Here is a 16,352-nt window from a genome sequence, read left to right as displayed (position 1 = left end):
TTAAACTTGACCAGTTTAACCCATTGCTACCCCTACTATAAATACGCTTTAAAAAAATTATTTTTTGACAAAAATACCTTCATATTCCCATTTCCAAAGTTTATTTATTACAGTTTAACGTGTACCCTAAGGGCACACATAAACAAGAACCTTCAGGATACCCTTACCTAAACCTGACCCATTGCTACCCCTACTATAAATATATAGATAAGAGGAAATGTGGCCACAAATTTTGAGAAACCCTAACCCTAAAATGAGAAAGAGTGGGAATGGGTGACAGAGCTGCTGGAAGTTATGGGCATGGGTTGTTGGGAAAGAATATCTGATTGTTTTAATAATGTCTTTCCTAAGCCTCCCATGCCGATGATTTCCTGTGGTTCCTCTCTTTCCCCCTATTCTTTGTCTTCTGTTTTTCTTCACAAATATTTGCAGCCTAGTAATTATTTAATGTATGTAAGTTATCTCTTTACATTTTCCTTCTTCTGTACTAGTAGTAATCTCTATTATTTCGTTTTATTTTCTTTTACACTTATATATCTAACTAAATCAGTGGAATGATCTTGAGATTTGTGTGTTGTGTATCTCTAGACGGTTTTGATCTTTGATATGGGGAATACACGTATGAAGCATATGCAATGTATTTTCTATTTATCGAATATTTGGCCGAATTTTAGACTGGATTTTTGCGATAAAATTGAATAGAACTTGAACTTTTCACGAATCGAATTTTTGCCGTATTCCAAATTGCTAATAAGGGAGTGACCTCAAGATTGTACCTCTTATCGTACATCTTAACGTGAAAGTGTGTAGTAATCATAGATGTTGTTGCCTTGTATCTCTTGTTTGAAAAGTATCTATGATTCCTACACACTTTCAAGTCAAGATGTGCAATATGAAGTACAATCTTAAGGTCATTTCGGCACTATTATTTTATTTTTTTAAATTGATAATAGGACTTTTCTTATCTCAAAACCCACAGTTGAGGCTCTCCATTAAACGGCCGGTTGAGGTAAGAATACAAAATATGAATTTCCTAAAGATCAGCATTAACTTTCTAAGGATTTGTACAATTTTTTATAGGGATACATTTTCTTCAGAAACCCTAGCATCTTAACCAACAACTGTCTGTCTAATCAGGGGTGGAGCTAGTAAGGAGTTGGTGGGGGCAATTGCCCCTATAGAACTTTGAGAAACCCCTATATTTTCAACTAATTACATGCCTCATTTGTCCCCCACACTCTCACCTCTCCCCATTTACCCCTACACCCTCACCTCACTACAATCTTATTTTTCAGTACAAATAATTTTCTCATCATTCAAGTTCTTCAATTATACAACTAACCATAATTTGCCCCCACTACAAGAAAATCCTGACTCCACCCCTATCTCTTGAGGGTAGTAGTATTTTCTTTGATATTAACTATAAGAAGTGACCTCAAGATTGTACGTCATATCTCACTTTCCTGTGGGACTGTGTAGGAATCATGGATGCTTTTCATCGATATATGAACGTACAATGTTGGGTTTTTGAGTTTTTGTTTTTTTCTTTATTGGACTCAACAACTCCTACTATTCTTTCAGGTTTTTAATGGGATCTATCAATAGAGATAGAGTTGAAAATAACAGATATAAAGTCTTAAAAGAAACTCTACTTATATCAAAAGAAAGCTTAGTTTGAACTTCTTGGTCACATGTTCCACAAGGGAGACTCACATGTCTCCCAAGGTTTAAGTTTTCCCTACCGTTGAAGGCAAACAAAAAGTTGGCACACCACACTACTTTCCTCTTATCAAACTTACGTACATAGCCACGGCTGGCTTTGGAAGGTGAGGAAAGGAGAGCCTGCACTTTGTTTTGGACGAAAATACCCTTGTCCCTTGTTTACACACCCCTTTTGACCTTGATCCTCCCAAAATTAACATAAAAAGGAAAAGAGAGAGATTTAACGGGCAGACATGTCCGTTGTAATTTTATTACAAAAATACCTTTATCAAGCTTTACATCTAATACCTTAAGAATAGATAAAAGAAAATAACAATCGTGGAAATCAGTTTTATAGAATTTCAATCCCTTGGATAAACTTTTGAGATATTTACGAAAAAGTGATCAACTTTTGACAAATTTATGATTTTGACTCACTGTTCATTTTAATTACCAAAACATGAGTGATAACGAATTTGGAGGTTTTTAAAGTGATTATTTTGTGTGTTTGAAGTGATAATTTCACTTTGAATCTGTAAAATATTCGCTTTGTTTCGATTTTTTTTATATATATATTAACATTGGAGTGACCGACACAAAGAGGACATATTGACGTGGTGGTGCGCACATACCCATAGATGTGTTTTCTCTAAGATATGAGTAGAATGTATCTACGTACATATCACATTTTGGTAATTAAAATGAATAGTGAACCTGAATCATGAATAATTCATTTTCAGGTCACAAAATAGCATTCACCCTAAACTTTTACTTTCCTAAAACTTTACTTGGAATTATAGTATTTGGACTGTTAAGTCATTAATCTAAGTATTTTTTTTTCTTCCATTATTGATAATAATATTAGAATGTTATGATTTTTGACGATGATCTTCGAATGATATATATATATATATATGAATTGAATCTTTGGAGTTTTCAAACCATAGCTATATTTTTTTTAAATCTATTTACTTGAAATTAAAAATACCTTTTTATTGATGATTTATCAAAATTAAAAGTGATTATCTATCTAATATTAGCAATTTTATTTCAAAATATCTTATCTTGACTGATTTGACATTATCCGATCCAAATCAATTAATATGGTCCTATTATTAAGATCCGAGCTGGATTGGGATGTGAATCAAAATAAAAAATTTGGATATGGATATGGACATAATTGTTACATTTTTATTACAAAAACTCTCTTTAAGTCCTAAAAACTTGAAGAGAACCTTACTTTATCAAGTTTATTACTCAACAAACCTTAGAGTGGGGATCCACATCATAAAATTCAAATTAATGAATTAATTTGTAACTTAAATACCCTGGAGTAGATGCTAATCTCATCAATTTGTGATATCAAAAAACATGATCCGATTACATGGGGTTATAAAGGACACAATTTAAGAATTTGAAGAAAAAAATGAGAAAAAAAAAAAGTTAATTTTCATGGTTGAATTTTACAATATATATGTGGGCCCAATGACCCTTAGTCATGCTAGCCTGATTCATAAAGTAAGGTTTGTTCAATTACAAACTTGATAAAGTATGGGAGTTTTTGTAATAAAATTGCAACAGATGGTCTGCCCAGTAAATCTCTCTAGTTTTAAACCTCCACCAATTGAGCCATTAATTGGATTGGATCTCAATATTAGGATCCAAACCTGATCCAATAATGATCAAATCAGATCCAAATGGGTCAAACCTGATTTGATATACATAATCTCAATAAGCTCCATATTTTTAGATAACATATAATACAGTTGGTATACTTGATCACATTTTTTCGGATCTCAACATGTTGATCCATAACCCATCCAATAAAATATCTGGTCCAAACCATATCAAAATCCAAATATTCAATCTATTGAGAGCCCTACTACTAACCATCGTAACAAAATTTGGAAATTATTCGGTGGGGTTTCAATTCAATTAATTCGTAAAAAAAATCATCAAAAATGAGAAAATTCCGAAAATATAAAATGATTTTTTTTTTCTCATAAAAAATCCATCATCTTCCAACCTAAACAAAAAATCTTATCTTGTTCTTGAGATTTGAATATTGAAGAAAAAAATTATTTAGGTTGAAGAGTAAAAGTTTTATCATATTTCGTAAGTAATGGATAAGTCAACGATTAGAGAATCATATTGAACTAATTTTATTGGACATTGCACTTGACAATGTGCTGATGTTGCTGGATAGAGAAGCATATTTTTTTTTACTTGTATCTCGAGGAAAGAAATCTATGGTTTTCTATCCATTGCCGTCAACGTGGTATTGAATGAAGTTAGTTTAGAATGACTCTTTTACGAATTTTTTGAAAGATTTGGAGAATAATTTTGCTTCTCTATGTTATTAACCATTGCATAGGGTTGTCAATGGATCGAATCATATCAGACCCGTTATGATCCAATAACTTTGGATTTGGATCCAATATTTTATTGAATCGGATCTGAATCAACCATGTCCCGATCAGATTATATGTTAGAAAATATATAAATTATATTATATATTTGTTGAGATGTATGTAGTTTTTTTAGATTTTGTATATAAAAGCCTGATCTGGGTCCAATCTCATCGTTAATGAGAAATGGATCTGGAAAATCTGAGACTTATTGGATCTGTACCAAATCAACCCTGATCCGATCCATTGACAACCATGTTCCAGAAGCATCTTAATTCTCATAATAGTAAAATGCTGGTCAAGTGAAAGACAGGTGTAAAAATACAAAATTACTTTCATTTGGCCTTCTCTTGCTATAAATAAGAGGATCTCAAATGAATGAAACCCTAACCCTAACCCTAATCCTAAAAAGAGGGGAAATTGAAACTTGGAGAGATGGGAAAGTGGGATAGATCTGCTGAAAATTATTGGAATGGGTCGATAGGGAAAAAAATGGGAGGATAAGAAGCATAGAATTTATGCTTTAATTTGTTTTCATTCTCTTCCCTATTCCCCCCATTCCATTGATTTTCTGTGGTTCCTCTCTTTCCCTTTTGATTCTCTGTTGTTTTCTTTCAAGGATCTTCACATATATTTGTAGTCGAGGTGAGTATGTAAGTATCTCCTCCCTTTTATTTTTTCTGTTTTAATTTCTCTATCCTTTTGAATGAATCTAGATCGTTGCGTCGTCCTACAGATTCGTATTTTGTATCTCTAGGAACAGTCCTGCTGATTGGGTTCATGGGTAAGATAATATTTTGTGATTAAGCATATATTAATTCAGTTTTTTTTTTTTTTTTTAATTATTTGAATATAAATTTATATATAGAAAATTATTATTAATTGATATGGATCTGAGGCTCTGAGCAATCTTTTTTTTTTTTGTTCCATGTAAAAATATGTATATAAATGATAGATCTAATAAAGAAAAAAAAAATGTTCAAATCTAATTGTGGGGGAAATATTGGAATGCCATCCATTACTTGTGAATAATCTCTCAAAAAGTAGACTTTTTCGTATTGATTGTGTAGTTTTGTTTGTTAATCAATCACATTTTGAGGTCATCGACAAATAAAATTTTCCTCTTAAGGGAATTCTTCATCGATTCTGTTATCATTGTCGTCGAGGATCGGTGTGGTATCTCCCAAAGAGACTTCAACGCCCAGTTTGAAAAAAGAAAAGAAAAGATTTAAAAAATTCGATAAATTAACCCTTTGCTTAACTAGTAGACCTTAGGATGTTGCAAGATCTCTATCATGTGATTCTTTCGATGTTTGTAATTGTTCTTTTTTCAATTGGAATTTTTTTTTAATCTATCAAAAAAATCGTGCACACCCAAACACCCTTTGGTAAGCCAAAATTCCCATACATGGTTTGAGGATGAAAGCAATGGTTGGGTCGCTGTATTTTTTTCTCAGAGTGCTTCTCTTTTCGTTGTTTCTCTTGTATTTTTGCATTTTGTTTCTTTACTTGGTTTTCTTTGAGCACTTCTTGTTCTCTTCTAATAAATTTCTTGGTTATAAAAAAAAATCATGAAGTCGACTTTATGGTGGTGAAGCATACTAGAAATCAATGGGGTCGTCCTCTCTCTGGCATTCGTTCTTTCATGATAATTCATAGTAGATAGGGTTCCTCTAACAAAATGGTTGGGTGAACTTGTTTAGCTAATTTCCAATTGTTATTGGTTGTGTATTTGTTTGAAAATGAATGTTGTGTCGAGGTCTTTGAAGCAACCTGATTGAGGCCACGACATGGTCAAGTAGTAATTTTAGTGTGGGTGGTGAACGAGGTGTGCTACACATCTCTTATGCCTACGGTGAATTGGTCAATATTTCAAATTGTGCAATTATTCACACACGCTAAGAATGCATTCTTGGTGGATTCAGGCTGCCCTTTGTTTGTTTTTTTCTTTCTGCCAGGTTTGTACTATTTGTGATCGCACGATCCTTAAGATCATGTTTGTCTAATTCCATATATCATGCTTTCAGTTATTTGTTTGAGCATTGAAATAGGTATCTCGACTAGAGTTGTTGAGAAGATCATCGGCTTGCAGTTTTGAGAAGGCCATCTGAGCTTGCAGAGATGGATTGACTTACATTCTCATCTTGTACATGATTTTAAATGATCTCTGAACATCAATCTTCATCTTTGTGTACTTCAACATTATGAGTTTATTTGAGATGGAAGTATGCTTGAGTGGGATTTTGGAGACCCCAAATCCCTCACATTCCCATTGTTTTCCTGGGAGTTCTTCAGTTTTATAATTAGTGATCACAGTCATAAAATACCAATGAACTCTTTGTTGAAAATATTTACAGTATTCGACTTTAACATAATTTATGTTGTTGTCGGCGACATTGCTAATTATTAAAAGTCACTTTACATGCCATCTTGCGGGTAATAGACTTTTGGGGTTGAAATGAACTGTGTACCAGAATTGGATTGTTTTCGTAAGGTGCTCGTGTTTACGAAAATTTTTCCTTTTATTGCTAGTTTTCTATATTTTAGGTTTAGGATTTTAAATGAACCTAATCATAATTGTGAGCCACAAGTGAAATTGTTTGAATGAGTGATTATGTTTTTTAATGTTGGTTTTAAAATCTAATTCAAAACTTGTTAATATTTGAAGAGTGTGTTTTAATCTCTACTTGGGTTGTGATAAATAATTTTAAAATTCAAAGTGTAATAATTAGAAGTTGAGAATGCCAATAATAGCTCTCCATGTAATGATTTAAATTTTTATAATTTATATAAAAGTAATAATTTTTGTTTTTTTTTTTTTTTTTGTTTGTTTGACAAGATTGAAATGACCTTATAAGTAGCGGTGCAACTTGGTCGGATTGGAGGGTAAATACAAGTTTCAATCCAAGTTCAACTCAACTTTTTTAGACTTGAGTTCAATCAAATATTGAACTCTTAAAGTTTTGATTAATCCGATTTTACATAATTTTGGGTGGGTTGGACTCATTGAACAAGTCTAATTTTATTTTAATTAATATATATAATAATGAATTTAAATATAATGAAAAATCAATAAAAAGATGATTTGGATCCCAAGCCGAGTCTATATGGTCTAGACCATTCTTTTATGGGAGATCTACAGGGCAGGCTTATTATCTCTTGCAATTTTATAATAAAATCCAACAAATCTTACTTCATTAATCATCCTATCATGATTAACTTAGTAAGATTTCAAATTGTATTAAGAGTACTAGGGCTCTCATGACAATCTAATATCAAAAAATTTTAAAATTTTTTGAAAAAACTTATATTCATATAAACAATAAAAAAAATCCTTGTTGAGTTTAATCGAACTGTTGAAAATTAATGACTTTTAAACTCTCACATAAATATTTTATATTTTGAATTTATTTTTTCAATCTTAGAATTTTTTCCAAAGAGATTTTAAAAATTGATGTGTATGTCAAGAATTTTTTTTTTTTTTTTTTTGACGTGGATGCCCACTTTTAGATTTGGTGGGTAACAAACTTTATAAAAGTAAGAAAGATTTGGTGGGTGACAAATCTCATAAATTAAAAACCCTTCGGAGTAATTGGCACGCAAGTGGGTGGAGAGGTCGTTTTAGTACTTTTTTGTCTTTTTTTTTAATAATCCGAATAAAATCTTTAAAATATCAAATTTATCATTTTTTTTTCATCTTTTTCACTTAATTAGATTTTCTAATGACGATTGCCACTGTATCCGACAATCTTTCATCATAGTGATAAATAAAGAATAATATTCTCTTAATTTTGAATAATTATATATATTTTTTTCGATATTTTATTAAGAAAATGAAAAATGAAGTTGAGATTCTAATTTTTTTTTCTTTTGATAACGAAGGGTATCCGGACCAGCTTGCGCGCACCAGACTAGTCCCTACGCTCCGCACTCAGGCTATATCCCACTACGTGGAGCGGTGCGTGGCCACCAAGGTTTTTTATGGGTAGTGGAATTTGAACTTGAGACCATAGAAAGAGTAGATTCCTTGATCCCAAGTTACTATCATTCAGACCTTGTACGCACTCAAGTTACTAATTTTTTTTTTATAATTACATTTTAATTTTTGATTTTTATAATAATAATATATGCATTTGGGGTATTTCGATAAGATTTATCAAGTATTGAAGTTAAACAAAAAATAGAAAATGAAAAGATGAAAAATTCTATTCACGTTATAATGTCGAGTTCACCACTTTTTATTGTATTTCTCAACATTAAATTTTTGTCAAGTTTAACAATATTTTTATTTAAAAAAATTGTCAAATTTGATAATAATTAAATGTTGAAGTTGACAATAAAAAGTGGTGAACTTGTCATTGATATTATGACGGAGGTTTTATTATTTTGTTGAGTCTTGAAATATTCAAAATCCATAAATCATAATTGCAAATAAAAAGTTGTAACATAATCACTAAAAAATTTAGAATCTCAATTTTATTTATTATTATTATTATTTATAAATAATCAAAATAAAAAGAAATATCTAAATCTTCAAAATTAGGATAATATTAATATTCATTCATCATCCATAATAAAAAAATTGTCGAAAATGATCGCAATCGTCATTGGATTGAATGAACTTGACATTGAAATTATGATGGAGATTTTATTATTTTGTTAAATCTTGAAATATTTAAAATTCATAAATCATAACTACAAATAAAAAATTATAACATAATCATCTAAAAAATTAGAATCTCAATTTTGTTCTTTATTATTATTATAATTTTTATATAAATTATCAAAATAAAAAATAAATGTCTAAATCTTTAAAATTAGGATAATATTAGTGTAGACACCCGAATTTGAGCGGGCCCTCGACGCCAAAATACCCAAAAACAAAAATAAAAACCGTATTGGGCCCTCAAAGCCCATACCTTCAAAAGTCTTGTTTTCCTCAAAATAAATGGGCCAGTCCTATTCACGTGGCCCATGAATCCCAAAACCATCTATTCCATCCAAGCCCAATCATTCTTATTAAATCCAAGTCCATCCTCATTATCATTCAATTCCCTATCCAAGCCCACACCCAAACCCAAACTACTTTATCCAACATTAACCCAACCCAATCTAAACCCAACTCCTAACCTAAGCCCAATTCACTACCCAAACCCAATCCAACCTATCAATCTCATCAAACCAATCACCAACTAAATACACAAAATGACACATGTCATCATCTCCTTTCACCTCCCTCATCCAAAAATCAACTCAACCCATAATCCTACCCTAACCTAACCTATTACCCATCCTCTCATCATCATTAACCAACTCCATCACTTCCCTCCAAAAATCAACTCAACCCATAATCCTATCCTAACCTAACCTATTACCCATCCTCTCATCATCATTAACCAACTCCATCACTTCCCTCCAAAAATCAACTCAACCCATAATCCTACCCTAACCTAACCTATTACCCATCCTCTCACCATCATTAACCAACTCCATCACCCTCCAAAAATCAACTCAACCCATAACCCTACCCTAACCTAACCTATTCCCCATCCTCTCATCATCAACCACCAACATCATAACCCATAACCCTACCCTAACCTAACCTATTACCCATCCTCTCACCATCATTAACCAACTCCATCACTTCCCTCCAAAAATCAACTCAACCCATAACCCTACCCTAACCTAACCTATTCCCCATCCTCTCATCATCAACCACCAACATCATAACCCATAACCCTACCCTAACCTAACCTATTACCCATCCTCTCATCATCATTAACCAACTCCATCACTTCCCTCCAAAAATCAACTCAACCCATAATCCTACCCTAACCTAACCTATTACCCATCCTCTCATCATCATTAACCAACTCCATCACTTCCCTCCAAAAATCAACTCAACCCATAATCCTACCCTAACCTAACCTATTACCCATCCTCTCACCATCATTAACCAACTCCATCACTTCCCTCCAAAAATCAACTCAACCCATAACCCTACCCTAACCTAACCTATTCCCCATCCTCTCATCATCAACCACCAACATCATAACTCATAACCCTACCCTAACCTAACCTATTCCCCATCCTCTCATCATCAACCACCAACATCATAACCCATAACCCTACCCTAACCTAACCTATTCCCCATTCTCTAACACTATCAACCACCCACACCTCAACCCATACCTCCCATACTCTTCTCTCTAATCATCTAACCACCATCACCAATCAACCAATCTCATCATCTCCCCATTTGCCACATGTCTTCATCCCTTTACCTCTCCCAAAATCCAACCAATCAACCTCTTACACTACACATCATCTCAAATCTAACACCTTACCTCTTCAACCATCTCTACACTCATTCTCCAAACAACTCTCTTACACCCATCAACCATCACTCATCTCACCCCACCAAACACTCTACCCAAATGGATTTGGGTAAGATCCAAACCATTTGGGTTAAAACACAACCCATTTCCATCATTACAAAAATACCCTCATTTTCATCTCAAATTTCATACCCTTTTCCTCTCAAACCCATGCCATTAACCACTATTCTCTTCATTCATCCCATTATACCCCCAAAATATCTCTCCAACCTCTATAAAAATCCCTCCATTCTCCCCTCACCACAACTAATGAAAATTTGAGAAAAAATCCTAAAAACACTACAACACTCTACTTTACTTTCTTCACTATACTCAACCCTCTCTCATCTCATCTCAACACCTCACTCTCAACTCAACTCAATCTTCTACAACTTCAAGCAAGTCCAAGTCAACTCAAGAGAAGACATTTGAAGATCAACTCAAGGACAAGGTGGGTTGGACCAAGAACACCCCCCTCAACTTCCCTCCTCTACTCTCCCTTTTCCACACACATTTGCACACACCACCATGGGTTAAATCACAAAAGGGCCCCTTCTATATAAGGGTGCCCTTAATGATTGAATCCAACATTGAAAGTCCCTCATGTTTGAGGGCACACATCGATTTCCTTTCTTTTTCATTTTCATTTTCTTTTTATTTCCAAAAAACCGAATCCGAGGTTACCACATTACGTGGATGGAGTAGGGTGCCTAACACCTTCCCTACTCCATAAATGGACTCCCTTACCTTTGAATCAAAGGTTGGACCGAATGTGCTCTATCCATACGTGAGTCATCAAACGTCTAAATGACATGCTTTTCAAAGAAAAAATAATTTCGGGTGACCATTCACACCCCTTTCCGAATTTGAATGGTGGCGACTCCAAAACACCCCAAAGTGGAGGGATGTTTGAAAAATATCGAAAACCCCGTGTCCACAATTAGTATTCATTCGTCATCCATAATCAAAGATTGTCGAAAATGATCATAATCGTCATTGAAAAATCTAATTAAAGGTGGGAAAATAGTAATTTAGATATTTTAAAGACATTAAAAACGTGAGTTCAGGTTCAACTACAAAGTCAAGAAAATTTTATTAAATGAACTATAAGAAAAACGTGAGTCCGGGTCCTTTCAGTAATTTTCCCTTTGCATGATGATTTTCTGACACGTATACTCCCTTATCCACTCTCCACGTGGTTGTGCATAGAACCATAGATTTATTTCCTTGAGATTCATAATTACATACAAAAAGATGCTGGTTTGTATCGTGAGGAAGCAAATATATGGTTCTATGCCCGTCCACCCACGTGGGAAGTGTGTGAGTAGGAATCGGAACTCGGAAGATGACGCGTCTTTTCCCTATATTATTTGTCAAGTGCCTGACTCGCGTCATTACGTAAGACGACAGTGAAATGCCCTAATGAATACGATTGTCTCACCTTTGTGTATATAAATAAAAAAGGGAACATTAAGCCCTAACCCTAAGAGAGAGCGAAAGATTGAGAAGAGGGGAAAGGGTGATAGAGCTGCTGGAAGTCATAGGTGTGGTTTGGATTGGGATGATAAAAAAAAAAAAGAAAAAGAGGAGAAGATCGAAGAAATCTTTTGTTTTTTTCTTCTCTTATTAGTCTTCCCGATACCTCCCATACCGATGAGTTCCAGTGATTCCTCCCTTTCCCTTTCCTTTCTCTGTTAATTTCCCGTAAATTTGCAGAGCACTTGTAACTTGTAAGTATCAAAGTAAGTTTCTTTTCTTTCTTCTGTTTCAGTCCTCTCTATTTCTTTCTTTCTTTCGATCTTCTGTGTATTGGATCTAGATCGTTGACTTCGCCTTGGGATTCGTGTATTTTGTATCTCTAGGAACACGGAACGGTCTAGATCTAGTAAGGATCTGACAACAGCGCATAGAAATTGGTAAAGAAAAATGAAACAAAAAAGAAAAAAGAAAAAAAGATTTAGGTATTTATTTTGATTTAAGTCAATTGTTGGATCATCAGGAATTTCTATGTGAATTTTCTTACACAAAATATTTTAAATATTTATTATCTAAATAAAAAATAGAGAACTGCTATTGCCACACACACACACACACACAAACACTCCAATTCCTATTGGTAAAGTGTATGGAATCATAAATGCTTTTCATCAAGATACGAACATGGTTTTTAAATTTGGTTTGGCGTCTCATCTTGTCCAGGCCCGATACCGACTTGTCTAACATGAGTTTTTTGATATATTTGAAATGTCTCACGAGACAAATAAAAAAAAGTCCTAAATCTTGATCAAAAAATGACTTTGTGAGTTGATCTCACTTAGCTCTAATAACGAGTTAACTCGGGTGATACATCTCAGTCTCGGACGAGTTTAAAAATCATAGATATAAGTGAAAAAGCAAATATAATTCAAAGTAAGTGTGGGCGATATGAGTTGAGACATCTAATTGAGATTTGAAACCATGATTAGGATGTAATATTTGACATAAGCGCATTTGATCTATTTTATCCAAATCTAGTGTTGGATTGTAATGTCACATGACCATGCAATTCTTCTCTTGAAACAATTACAAATACTTTTTATCTTATATTCAATGGATAATCTCATATTTAAGTTGAATTTAATTTATAATTTTTCAGATACAAGGTTATTCGATTATTTTGAAAAAAATTAATCATATATAAGCGTTTCAAACCACATTCATGCATTTTCAAGCCTACTTGATCGGTTCTATGCATGTCTCAATAATTTTTTGATTTGATGCCTTGACTTTAAGGTGTAAATTAGGTTTTCTGGTCCTTACCTTGAAGAACAAGGATTAGAGCCTTGATCTTGGGCCTATAAAGGTAGGCTTGGTCTCAAGATTTTATAAGCAATTTAATCTGAGTAGGGCTAGGGTTGAATAATGAGACTAGTATACTTTATATATGAAGAATATGTTCAATTAAATATATGATTTTATAACAAAAGAGAATTTCTGTATAATGAAACATAAGAGTGGACCCTAATTTGTGGGTATAAAAATTACAGAGGAGTCCAGTTCATACAAGAGTCCAATTCATACAATCCAAATTTATTTTCGTTCTTTTTTTTTTACTTCAAATTTATTGTTTTTCTCGCTTCTTTTTCAATAATATCTTTCTAAAATTATTGTCTTTTCTCTGTTACGCCTTTAACTTCAAAGAGGATGCACGCAAACTTTAGTTTATATAATAAAATACAACGGTTTTCATCCTAATATGTGTTGTTTTCATTTCAATCTGTATCCGACATAAGTAATCCCGTCACGAATCTTGCTAAATAATTTTAATTTTATCTCGTTCTTTCTTCTCCTTCTTCAAAAGTACCTTTTCAATTTTAGGTTTGCTTGATTACTTGGAAATCCAATTTCCATTGAGGGTATGTTTGATTGCATAGAAAATGACTTTCCATGGAATTTGAAATCCATGGAAAAATAATGGTGAAAAATAGGTAAGGTTGGAAAATCAAATTTCATTTTTTGATTTTACTTGGATTAAATCATGGGAAAAATATATGACGAAAAAGAAGGAGGAGGAGGAGGAGGAGAAAGAAGAGGAGGGGGGATGTGGTGGTGGTGGTGGTGGTGGTGGCGATGACGACGGAGGTAAGTGAGGAAGAAGAGGGAAGAACGTGGTGGAAGTGGCAACGAAAGTAAGTGAGGAAGAAGATGAGGGGAAAACGTAGTAGTGATGGTGGTGGTGGTAGTGGTGGACATGGAGGTGAGGGATAGGGAAGGAGAAAAAGAAGTAGAGAGAGAGAGAGAGAGAGAGAGAGAGAGAGAGAGAGAAGGTGGTTAGCAATGCTGAGGACAGCGAGGTTAGTGTGATGATGGTGGTAGGGAAAAGGATGAGGGGGGAAGAATTGGGGATGACAAATATTGGTGGAAACGTTAAATCCATGTTTTGGTGGACACTTTGATTGAGGTGGAAAATAAATTTTCATAGATATGTGCAATCAAATACTTGAAAAATATCATTTTCTATCATATTTTTCATTTGCAATCAAACATATCTTGAATTTGAAATCTATGAAAATTTGACGGTTGAAAATAGGTAGGATGGAAAATAAAAAAGTGTGTTTGATTGCATTTGGAAAAAATCAAAAGAAAAAAGTCAAAAAAGACAAAAAAGAATAATATGAAGAGAAAGAGAGGGGGGGGGGGGGGAGAAAGAGGGGGAGGGTGACAGTGGACGACAATGGACGAGGGGCATAGTTGAAGAAAAAGAAGAGAGAGAGACTTCAACAACAACGATGCAAATAGATGATAATGGCGATAGTGATGGTGGTGGTGGGAAGGAAATAAGAAGAAGAGTTAGGATTTTTTTTTTTTTTTTGTGGGTGATTTTGGGATGGATTTTATTTTCTTATGGGTGGGAAAATGAAATCCTACCTTTCTTTGGATTTTTAGTTGAGGGAATCAATTTTCATGGAAAATGACATTTTGCTAATCAATTGCCTAAAAAATGTCGTTTTCCGTTGAAAATACAATTTTTCTCATTTTTTCGTGTGTAATTTATTATCTTTTTCAATAGAATCTCTTCAAATTTATTCTCTTTTATTTTTTTCCCCTCTTTTTCAATAATACCCTCCAAGTTTATATTTTACTCTTCTACTCCTTTTTCAATGAAAACCTAACTAGTCCTACTAAGTTGGTCAATATTTCACCCTTACTAAGGGTCTTTGGGCTCATCTTGTGATGTCAAAAAACATGATATGATGCTTCAGGATTCTAGAGGACAAAATTCTCTGAACTTTAAAAAAAAAATTTCAAAAAATGTTGTTTTTTACCATTAAATTTTAATTTTAAAATTTGGACTTAGGTTGAAGTTCGGTGGTTGTCAATTTTCAAAACCTTGGATCAAATCCAAAAGATTTTTTCTTTTCTTTGTTTTCTCTAAGTTTTTCGATGAAATTTAAGAGGGTTGTGGTGTTGGATTTTGCTAATGTGGTAAACCATTTGATCAAAATAACCCTAAGGCTTAAAATTTTATTAAGTTAGTAAAGAAAATATTTTTTTTCAATGATACCCCTGCAATCTTAATGTCTTTCCATTTTTCCCCTTAACCCAAAGAGATGATTATATTTTATTCTCATCTCTAGCCCCTCTTTTAACTAGGATGGACATTTAAAAATATTATAAAAGTGTTCTAAATTATTTTGAAAATAGAGATTCTTTTGCGAGAGATCAAATTTGACTAACAGCTCCCCTTCTAATATCATATGAATTGGAGTGCTCTTAGTAGATGTTGGTGGGATAAAAGAATTATTTCTGTCAAGTTCATGAATTTAGGCCCTGTTTGGTATGACTCAAAACACTGTGAAACATAAAGATATGTATTTTTTTTGTTTTTCTTTTACGGGTTTTTCCGTCCGAATGCTTCGTAACATGTTCAAAAACTTACTGCAATTTTTCTGTTAATGCTTGATTTAAAGAAAATACAAAAAGCATCAAAAGATTCATTATAAAAAAAATAAAATCATAAATTTGATTTTGAGAATTAAATAAGAAATAGTTATTATCGCAAATGGGGGTTAAAGGAGGGTTTTTTTGATAAAAACAAATGCAAATGGGGGCTAAAGGAGGGTTTTTTTTTTATAAAAACAAACGCATCTCACCCAAAAAACAAGGATTTTTCTTAAATAAGAAATTGACTTGATTGTTTCAAATCCGATCAATATTTAAAAAAATTAGGGTTTTTTTCCCTAGAAAACAAGGGATAAAGAGGGGTGAGGATGATGGTTTTTACAAAGAAAAATGAAGGGGTCTAGAAGAAAAATCAAAGGTTTAAGATGATGGATTTTTTGAAGAAACATGTCTGATTTTTGCCAAATAGGATGAAGATGATGGG

At 33.1% G+C, this 16,352-nt stretch overlaps 1 long non-coding RNA gene across 1 annotated transcript; it reads left to right on the top strand.

Moving 5' to 3' along the window:
* The first annotated feature begins 3,713 nt into the window (after nt 1-3,713).
* Nucleotides 3,714-6,408, top strand: LOC147391625 (uncharacterized). Its single transcript, XR_015170204.1, has 2 exons — nt 3,714-6,067; nt 6,161-6,408. It is a non-coding gene; the product is annotated as an uncharacterized LOC147391625 (long non-coding RNA).
* Nucleotides 6,409-16,352: the final 9,944 nt, after the last annotated feature.

Source organism: Akebia trifoliata, chromosome 11 (assembly GCF_017979445.1).
Source record: "Akebia trifoliata isolate Shusen 1 chromosome 11, ASM1797944v1, whole genome shotgun sequence".
NCBI lineage: Eukaryota > Viridiplantae > Streptophyta > Magnoliopsida > Ranunculales > Lardizabalaceae > Akebia > Akebia trifoliata.
The sequence above is the reverse complement of the archived record's forward strand: the minus strand, read 5'-3'. Positions and strand labels throughout refer to the sequence as shown.